This window comes from Dromaius novaehollandiae, chromosome W (assembly GCF_036370855.1).
Source record: "Dromaius novaehollandiae isolate bDroNov1 chromosome W, bDroNov1.hap1, whole genome shotgun sequence".
NCBI classification, from domain to species: Eukaryota; Metazoa; Chordata; class Aves; order Casuariiformes; family Dromaiidae; genus Dromaius; species Dromaius novaehollandiae.
Genome location: NC_088130.1, coordinates 71,643,407 through 71,653,911, shown reverse-complemented (window position 1 = coordinate 71,653,911; position 10,505 = coordinate 71,643,407). Strand labels below are relative to the sequence as shown.

General features: G+C 44.2%; 1 long non-coding RNA gene across 1 annotated transcript; it reads left to right on the top strand.

Moving 5' to 3' along the window:
* Positions 1–622: 622 nt before the first annotated feature.
* On the top strand, positions 623–8,112 carry LOC135324323 (uncharacterized). The gene is made up of 3 exons (XR_010385695.1): positions 623–2,257; positions 4,782–4,951; positions 7,697–8,112. It is a non-coding gene; the product is annotated as an uncharacterized LOC135324323 (long non-coding RNA).
* The last annotated feature ends 2,393 nt before the right edge of the window (positions 8,113–10,505 follow it).

The window sequence follows — 10,505 nt, the reverse complement described above, 5'->3', positions numbered from 1 at the left end:
GCAGGAGAGCTGAAGTTTAAAAGAGTAGCTCTAGCCGAAGAGTAACGGATTCACTCAAAAACTTTGTTAAAAGAGGATCAGACTTGCCTTGAGTATCAGACATTTCTAAGGCCATGTTTAAAATGTGAACTTCGAAGTCTCTTAATTGCAAATTGAATTGCTTCTCGACTGCTTTGACTATAAAAAGTACTTTTTCTTTTTTTTTTTTTTTTTTTTAAGCTGAAGATTGCCTACATGTCTGTAGTTCTTTCTCCAGTTTCCCCACACAGCCCTGATCTGGCTGCTCAGGTCCTGTTTGTTGGAATAGGATGTGTTTACCCCGAACAATGCAGCCTGTGTCTCCTTGTTTGCTATTGTGTTGTCCAGTAAACTGTTTGCGTTTACAAGAAGAGCAAAGAATCCCCTCGTTGGCCATCATTTGCCCCAGCCAGGAGCAAATCCCCTGAGAGGTGGAGGACCTGTTTAATTGCATCCCTTCAGTCTGAGAAAGCCCTGAAACGTCTGTCTGTCTCTGCATGAGTGGCGTAGTGATCAGGTTGTCATATAGAAGGTAACATCCTCTTCTAGAAGAATGGAAAGGGGAGAGTCTTGGTCCTTTTGAAGAATACTTAAAGCTACTTCTGAGGTATATGGTTGGAGTTACCTCTGCTGTGACCCTGTTTTGGGAACATAGCTTGTAGAGAAGGCTGGGTGTTTGAATGCTTTACTGTCTATAGCATTTTTATACTAGTTCTTCTGTGAGTGTTTTTAGATTGCTCCCTGTGGTTTGTCTGTTTTGTGGCCCTGAATTGCATGCTGAGCTTAGGGATGCCTGTGCTCTTCGGCTGTAGAACTCAGGGGCTTTTTTCCTTTCATATTGCCCAGTTCCATTAGATAAAAACAAACATGAATTGAGCCTTTAATTTCTGTTTCATTTAAGTTAGAGGGAGAGGATGTTGATTTAAAGCAGAGGAAGTGGTATCACCGCCACTTAATAAGCACCTTCTTGTGTATTCTCATTAGCCTATGATCCCTATAATCAACAAAAAGCAGTAAGTGGTTTGTAACTTTAATAGAGGCAGCAGTTAAAGTACTCACAGAAACTGGAATTATTCTGGAGGTATCTGTCCTTGTTGGCATCCAAGGTAGGTGCTTAAAACTAGATACTTTAGATACTCTTAGCAATTGGCTCCTTATCAGTCTGAGCCTTTGTTTGCAGTTTGTATGCACAGATTTGTGATAAGTATCTAAACCTACAGTGAGCAATTCACTTGCTGGCTGCATAGTGTCTTCCAGAGTTTCAAAAGTAGCCTCTGAATTTGCGTTTCTTGGCAGTTTCCAGTGATAGGGAAAGGGATAGTGATAGGGCCTATAACTTTAAAAGCACTTTTGGTTGTCTCTGTTTCCAAGTCTAACACTGGAAAGCCTTTTGCTGTTGGGTGACCTGTCTCATGCCTGGAGGGAAGGGTCTTTCCGGTTCTCAGCAGTCACTTCCCAAGCCTTGTGCCGGTTTTCAGCCTTCTCACCTTCTTGGTCTCTTGCTCTGTGAAAATATCTATTGTGGCTTTCCCCTCCTTTCTCGTTCAGGCAGAAGGTGGTGTCAGCAGCATTTACATAGTGATAGAAGTCTACGGTCAAGACTTGCATCCAAAGTTAGGGAAGGTTCTCCTCAGCAAAGAGCAATGGTTCAAAGACTAACAGGCACTTTCCATATGCTTCAAGAGAAGACCGTGAGACCTGGTACTGGGAAAATTAGCTCTGCCTGTCTTACTTGCAGTCTGCAGTACAGTCACAGTACACTGCCCAGTCAGGATTTTCCATAAAGATGAACCAACCAGTGCGAGAGGCTCGAGATGCAGGTGGCACTAAGTAGTGATGCTGTTGAGGGACAGCATTAGATGATTTAATCAGGTGACTCTCAAAGCAGAGACAAAATACAGTCAAAAATTAATATTTATCTGATTTTCAGTTTCTCTTATAGCACGTCTTTCTGTTATACTTATTGCGGCAGAGCTGATGTGCATCTTAGGATCAGTGCATAAGCAGTGCCAAAATATTACTTCAGCCTATCCGTTCAATGGCCTCTGCAAGCTGCTGAAAACCTTTTTATGATCTATACGTGACTCATGCACTTTCTTGGCCCCTTCTGTGCTAGGTACTTGAGTAAGATACAGCTTTGCTGGAGCTGAAGCAGATCGAGAAGATGATCCTGCAGCCTCTGCTGATGCCCACATTGCCAGTTTCTTTTGCTAGCTCTGTGTAAACGGTGGATGAGAAGGTAGGCAAGACTGAAGTTTATACCCAGAGTTGTGATGCCCCCTTTCTCTAGCCACCGTCTGTCTCTAGAGATGCCCAAACTGACCAAACGCCTTCTCCTCTCACTTAGGATTTTATATGTCCTGCTCTCGAGATCCACCGTGCTCTGAGCAGCTTGGGGCCTGTCACCTTTGTCAGGCTGTAGTTTGGGCAATAGACTTTTTTTTATGGGCTGGGTCTTGGTGGAATTTTCAGCTCTAATGATCTGCTAGAAATAACACTTTGCTTTTTCCATTTAAAATGCAGCTGTGTAAGGGAAGGGGCTCATGTGGTCTTGTTCTTGATCATGGGGTTGTCACTGCTGCTCAGTAGTCCGAGCACTCTTCAAAAGACGGGCCTCCTTCTGCAAGAGATGCTACATTAAGCCAGTTTGCTAGTACTTGACAACTCCTGCAAAGCGAGCAAGGTCTCAGTTCCAGCAGAAGGCAAAGGGGTTATAGGGCAGAGCTGCCACTGCTTGCCCACGCTGTCTGCAGCCCAGCAGGTTGCTAAACGGTACCCTTGCCCCGTTTTCCCGGGGTGGGACAGTGCCGAGCAGGTGGTCGCAGCCGCAGAAGGCCCTGCGTGGCGTGGGTCGCCTCGGGTTCCGCTGGAGCGAGCACGCCGGCACGGCGCCGGCGACCTGCCACAGCCCCACAGCAAACGCGCACAGCGGTTAGCTCGTGAACAGCCTCCTCTGAAACTCGGGAGGGTGGGAAATAAGGGACACGGTCAGCCGCTCTGCCCCTTCGGTGCCTCGGAGAGGCAGCAAACTGCACCAGGGAAGTCTTTGACTGACTGCTGCCAGGTCAGCTTTGAAGCAAATCCCTTTCCGAGTCAGGAGCTGTGATGCCTTGTCAGTGCACGTGTATAAGCTAAATGCTTTATCTGTAGTTTACAAACTGCCAGGAGATCGCAAGTTTTATTTGTTTTGTGCATGCAGCTTCCGCGTAAGGCATCCTCACGTTTAGCGTGCTCTGCTCAGGTTGGGATGGGCCGTCTGACCTGTACGATCCCCGCTCTGTCAGTGTGTTGGACGACCAGATTTTCAGGAACCACGTCAAAGCTGGTCAGATGTAAAAACTTGATCCTTCCCCCAAGTTCTTGCTACTTACACATAATTATGATAATGCACAGTGATTATGAAATCAATTTTGATTTTTTTTTTTAAAAAATGCTTTCTAGGTATTTGTAGTCTATCAAAGTAATCTTGTCATGATTTGAAGATCTTGCTTCTGAGTGATATTGGTTCTACTTCAAAAGGAAATTTGAAGTTTCTTGTTTAATCTTGTAATCCAGGATTACAGAACATCCTGCACTTTTTTTTTAAGTAACAGGTCTGCTTTAATTAGAAAGGTTCTAATACCGATTAAGGCATTAGCCAAAGTGGAATCCTCCCATCTCTCAATGAAATTATGAGAGTGCTGGGAGAACTATTTAGATAGTCAAGATTACAGAATATTTCATTAAGCCATGCACAGTCAGCCTTAATCGGATAGATACTCAATACCCAAAATCATGAATTTCTGAGACCTAGCAGATGATTTTCCTTTCCCCAAACAGTCTATGATCTGTGTAGCAGATCCTGCAAATCTTTACCTGAACAGACCTGAATTGATGAGATTAATAATGTGAATAAAGTGTGAAAGGAGGACCTATGCAAACAAGTCACAGGCAAAAGACAGCAAGGTTAGATTATAGCTCAGTCAGATTTTACTGACAGTTAAGATTAAAAATGCCGGTTATTCCGTGCAGTGCCAGTCAAGGTGGTGATCTAGGTGGAGAGAGCCCGAGGAAAAGTAAAGTAAAACACAAAAATGAGAAGTGGGAAGATGTGACTTGCTCCCCTTTAAAAGAAAAAAAATGCCCCAGTTATCTGTAAGAGAAGTCAACTATATAAAAAGCAGATAAAGAAAAACCATTTGATATACTGTCTGTCCAATGTGGTAGAATATTAATGGATAAAAAAGATTTTTTTTTGTTTTTCTTAGTGAAGAATCCCAGTTTTCAAATCTTGGCCTATGTACATTGCAAAGGATTTTCTGCTCAGTAACTCAAATTTTACAATTTTACTGTGGCCATTTAATCAACCAGGTCTTTAATTCAGATGCATTATGTTCCAGGAAATGCTTAGGACTCTAAAATTAGGAATTTCCACATTAAAGACTTCAAAATGCTATTGCACACTATAATTGAATTTTTGCATACAATTAGCTTAAGGTATTAATATAAAAAGTAGGTAGCTGCATCTAATGATTTTTTGGGGGAGTAATCTGAACCATCTGCCTCTAGATATTAAGGAGTTCACTGCTTTAATCCAGATTATGGCTGACAAACTGGTTTTGGCATTCACGTTTCACTAGCATTGTACCCTTGAAGAGCTGCTGTGGCTGTGGTAACTCTCTTGCTTATAATTGTTGGTTTTGAAAACATTTTTGGTTCAGCTTGGCGTTGTCGTAGTTGTTTGCTTGTAGCTCTATTTTTCTTTTTCCCCCCGCTTTGTGAAGAAGATGGCCTTCCTAATGAAAAGTATGTTGAGCAACCAGGTGAAGAATTTGGGACTTGGAGGTGGAGGGGAAGAAAACAAAGAAGAAAGCACACCTTCTGACCCAGCGGCAGCCGCAGGAATGACCCGAGAGGAGTATGAGGAATATCAAAAGCAAGTGGTTGAGGAGAAGTGAGTACCTGTTCCTTATTATCAGTATTGGGCTGATTCCTGGTGGCTTTGTTCAGATAAGAATAAACCAGAAAGAGCCGAACATCCCGTTCTCTTTCCCCTTTTTAAAGTGTAAGAGTGTAAGACCGTAAGAGTGGTCTTTGCTAAAGAGACTTTCCAAAATAAACGCTCACGACTGGAGATAACAAAATGTTATGTTTTTCCCCTTATCCTCCGACACTGTTACACACCTTGATATACTGGATTCATTCTTAATTGGGTTTGCCACACCTATCAAATTTTTTTCCACTGATACAAAGCTGGCTGTAAAGTAGTAGTTAATGCTAAAACGTGTATGATTTTTTTTCTCCTAGAACTCCTTGCTGAGTATACTTTAAATATCTATTTTTTTCTTTTGTCCACATTTATCATGGCAGACACAGAGGAGTAATGAGAGAGTTCTATGTTAAAACAGGTGACCTTTATCTAAAGAAAACTTTTCTTAAGATAGTTAATATTTTTGTAGTTACAGTCTCAGTTTTTTTCCTGAAATCTACTAAATAAAGCAGAACTTTTCAACTGTCTGATTAAACCTCAAGGATTTTATTTTGTCTGTAATCATGATCTTTAACCATTCCCTGTGTTTAAATATCAGAACAGAGATAAAATAAAGGGTTTTTAACATGTTGGAATTTAAATCATGCATAATTATAAAGAAAGCAATTGGTTTTTAAATCTCAGATGCATCTGTTCCTCTAATGATCAATTACATAATGGTTGTGTAAATCCTTCATTTAAGATGATTATAGGTGAAAGGTTAATGACTGGTGGTATTTATGAGGTACCCAGGTCTGTATTTAGCAGTAGTCATTTCTATCATAAAAACCTTGAATAGGTATCATTTGTTTTGGAAAAAAATACAGAATGTTGTGTTACGAATTTTTTCAAGGGATATTTAGAAGAGAGGTAATCACCCGCCTGCAGAAAGGTGCTCTGTTGAGAGTGAGAAGCAAAGCAGTGTTTCTGGGGTAGGGAAAATGCTTGGGAAAAAAAAGAAAGAATTCTTTCTGCAGTGCTTTAAAGTATTGCACATGTCTGGTACGTGTTGAAATGCGTTTGGGAATCAGTATCAGTGCAGCCGTACTTCTGAAAGCACAGCTGGGAACTATGATAAGAGTAACTGAAGCGTTTTCAAAGAGGGAAAAAATGGCTGAGGATGGTGCACACTGGTGTGGTTACGTAAGCGTGGGCAGAAATCCTGGTTACAGGCAGAACATCTGTTTCAGGGCTGTCTGGATTTTACCCACTCTTCAGCTGTGCAGAGTGGAGATCAGAGCGGCAAAGCCCCTTGCTGCAGAGCTTAGCCTTTGACACGTGACTGTCCCGGCCCTGCGATTCTTCCTTGTTTGTTTTTGGTGGCTAAACCCACAAAAATGCCCTGATTGGGGTTTCTCAGGAAAATGCGTAGCGCACAGGAACAAGCAGATGAGATGGAGCTCTGGAGTCCGCCGCCAGCATCGCAAGAGCTTAAGCCGGAGGGGACCGCCAGTTCGTGCCGTGCATCACAGGCTCTCGACTGTCGTAAAACTCCCTTAAATCTCTTTCCTGTTCCCACGAAACTTCGTGTTCCAGGCAAGGATTAAATCCTACAGAACAGCAAGGCGAAGGAGCAGGCAGGACGCCAGCGCCCGGGCAAGGGCAGGGCATCGGCTGAGCGAGATTTGCTGAGTCTGACCGTGGTGCCAGGACGAGTGAGAAGCTCGATCTACTTGAGAAAATCCTCTCCTGTCCCCGGTCTCGCAGGATGCCTAAAGGGATGTGCAGCACCACTGGGAGCACCAGCCTGTGTGGTCATAGCCCAGTGCCAGCCAGCGCTGCTTCCTGCTCCTCCGGAGGCGACGGAGAGGAGGGTGGAGAACGAGGGGCAAAATGTGCAGAAGGGGCGAAAAATCTCTTTCCAGTCTTGCCATCAATGACAGTTGGAAAGAAGCTGGCCTCCACAGTGTTTAAGATGGCTTCCAGTTGATATGAACCTTTTATAATTAAAAATAAAATACAATAAAATAAAAAAGAGAGGGATGAAATACCCAGAGATTAATTTATGAAAGCAGAGGGAAAATAATATTTCATCTTGCAGATAGTTTTGATATGACAAAATACATATATAGGAACAAAACCAGTTTTGCCTGAGACTTTCCATGAAAATTCTTTGGAACCAAAGCAGGTAAAAGGTGGATGTTCATCTAATGTTCCCAAACGGTCTGCAGATACACAACTTGCAAATAAATAAATAGGTAATCTAGAAATCCAGACCCAGGAAGACCATTCTGACATTACGTGGTGTTTTTGTATGTTGTGGAGCATGTCGTGTTTCTAGAATGGGCACACTGACAGATAGCCTGTCTTCCGTGAGTGCCCCGGCGGAATAAGCAAGGAGCAGGCTTCGCTTTTCTGTGCCGTTTGCTGGAATTGTTCGTTGTTAGCATGAGCAGTAAGAGCTAGTGCGGGTACAGCGTCTAGGCAAGCGGTGCTCGCTTATTTTTTATTCTTCGCATGACTTAGGGGAACTGCTCTAAGATGAAGCCTGTGATTCAGCAAGTCTCGCACCTGTAGTATCACCTAATAGTAACTCCTTTTGTGCCTTTAGACAAGTTATATAACTTTGGGAATAACCGCTGCATGTAGTGCTCTGCAGCTGAGCGATTGGTTCCATGTATAAGACAGTCTTTTGTTAGACTCTGAAAAAGCTTTTTTTCTGATTTCCAGGATGGAAAGAGATGCAGCATTTGCACAAAAAAAGGCAGAGAGAGCCTGTCTGAGGGTTCATCTGAGGGAGAAGTACAGGCTCCCTAAGGTAAGCCAACAGCTCCTGGTCTCATCTAGTTCAGTGAACGATCCTGAAACAGCTTCGTTCAGAGCTGCTGACACAGGTCTGAAATCAGCACGCGGCCTTCGTCCGTGGGATTCCCGCTGCGGCTCAGAAGAGGCGGAGGAGACCAGAGCCATGGTCTGCTGGAAAGAGTCTTGTAATCCTTCTCTCTACTGTCAGGTCTGAGGTGGGAGGCTAGGCAGGGTGAATCCCCGGTCTGATCCGGTCTGGCAATTAGTATACATGTTCTTAACTCGGCAATCTACAATGGTTAAATAAAACAACTAAAAGCAAATAAAAAACCTGAAAAGTCTTCCATGAGCTGTGGAGCACAAATTTTCCTAAACTTTTGAATGCTTATTTTTACTATCTTCTAAGATGTGCAAGCAAACCGTCCGTTCGTTCTTCTTTAGTGCTGCTGAACATGGTTTGTCAAATAATCCCAGGAAAACCAAATACAGACAACGGAAGCTTTCAGTAACAGGGAAATCTGGAGGTTTGTTAAAAGTAGGCAGTAGCTGCAATAGCTTCTGGATCATGGTAGAAAGCATAGTTAGCATTTAGGTTGATGATACTTTCCTGACATCCAGATGCAGATACAGGCAATTCTCTGCTGTATTCCAAGTGCTTTCCTGTGTCAGAATGAGGGCTGGCTCCCCCGTTCGTGCTGCTTCTGTTATTCTCTCTGTTCCATGTTTTGAAGGATTAAACTATCAAACTCTTGTTTATCAAATGCTTAGCACTAAGCCAGTGCTAAACGGAAACAGATCTTACCTATTTAAAAAGAGAAAATATGAAACTTGTATGTTCTGGAGGTGATTTCCTGACACGAGGGGGTGACTTTTTTTTTTTTAATAATGAAGATAAGCATTTAGTGTGGGACTGGATCCCCTTCCAGCCTCTCGGTGCGGGTCTCTCACAGAGGGCAGCCGCTTGCTGCTTCTGACTGGACAGCTCAGTTTAGGTGAGATGAATCCCACCCGTAATCCCTAAGGCGGTGGTTCTTCCTGCGCTTTAGCTGGAATTAGCAGAACTGCCTGAGCTTTGATGCTGTGGTCAAAAACTTGAGCTCAAACCTGAAGTTAGTGCGGCTGTGGAGGGCCCTGAATTTCTGGACGGAGCCCCTGGCCGTTGCTGGCTGGATGCCCGCAGCTGGAGGAGTTAGAGAAGGATGTGCAAGACGCTGCTGCTGAGCGACACAGGGACGGGAGAGGTCTGTGATCTTGACCTTACTGAGAGGACGGTGAATAGCAGGGGATTTCGGTGATCCTGCAGCTTGTGGCCTCGTTTGCGGGCACTGCAGAGCGCTACCCCACGACAGCAACGCCCGGGAAGGCGCTGGAGACGGAGGCTGCAGAAGGGAGGGCTGCCTTTGCTTCAGCCCGTGCTGCCTCAGCGTGTGTTGTACGTACTTCCCAAGACTGTGTAACACGGTTCAGCCCTGCTCAGAGAGCGGGGTGTTTCTTTCAGGGCATTCACTGAATTGCTGACGAGTGTATGTGCGAAACGTTGACTCGCTCCCTGTTCCGAACTCCCAGCTGCCGCTGCTTTAGCCTGACATGCAGCGTTACCCTGCACCATTTGCACCACGATCCCGGTTCTCCGGTGGCTGTTGCTGACTTGGTAAATTTACTGGGAAAGGGGGACAGCTTAGGACCTCCCCCCCCCACATGCACCCCGGCATGGGCAGGTGGAGCGTGTGTTTCGGGAGCCTGCGGTATCGCTGGGAGCCTTCCCCTCTGCTAAAGCCCGGGCTGCCTCCGTCCCTGGGCTGAGTCTGTACAGGGACAGTGAGGAGACTTATTTCTGGAAAGACTTTGAAGACTCAGGTTTGTGTAGGCTCCTTGTTCACAGATTGTTAAAATGTCATGTGAGTTATCGCAAGAACTACTAAACTTTGGACAGTGGTGATTTATATGCTATTAAACTGCCATTAGCCCGGTCGCCCCTTCATTGCTTATTAAAGATTCCTGAAGAGATTTATTCTTCCAGCTTGGTTAAGGTGTCCTTTGGGTACAGTTATGTCATGTGGCTTGCTGAAATTTTGTCATCTGAGCAAATGACTCCCAGAAATAATGGGCATTATCTAGGGCGTTTTTCCCTTTGGAGACAGTGTTACGACCATGCCGTTGGCGCTCTCCCCGTATTCTCCATTTCTCGCCTCCTGCAATCAGCTGAGCTCAGAGCATGCTGGTTCCACGTGAAGATGTGGACTGCTGTTTGTTTTGACAGCCTCTTGCACATCACCCAGATTACAAATAGGATGAACTGAAATACGTTTAATTAAACACCCCAGTCCCTGCTCTGTGGTACAGAACTACAAAGGCGTTTAGGTGCTGGCCTCCAAGGGGTGTCAAGGAGATTAAGGGCCTACACACCTCTGTGGCTGTGAGCCCAGCTAGAATGCAGTCAGATTGTTATATCAGTATAACTATAATATTCTAGCAGTATATGGCTTACGTTTTCCTGCCTTTTCTATTCTGGGTTGAGGAATTTAATTGGGATGAATTGGGATGATAGCCCTCATCAAGATTGAGAGGTCTCCATGCAGCTTTGTAGTCTCTGTATTAATTAAGCAGCAGTAATGAAATTAACAATCAACAGGGAGTTCAACGTATTCAAAATATCCTCAACTAACAAATTATTAATGCCCCAGTGTATTTCATTCATAATTGCTCAGGGTTACCATCACAGAGATTACGTAAC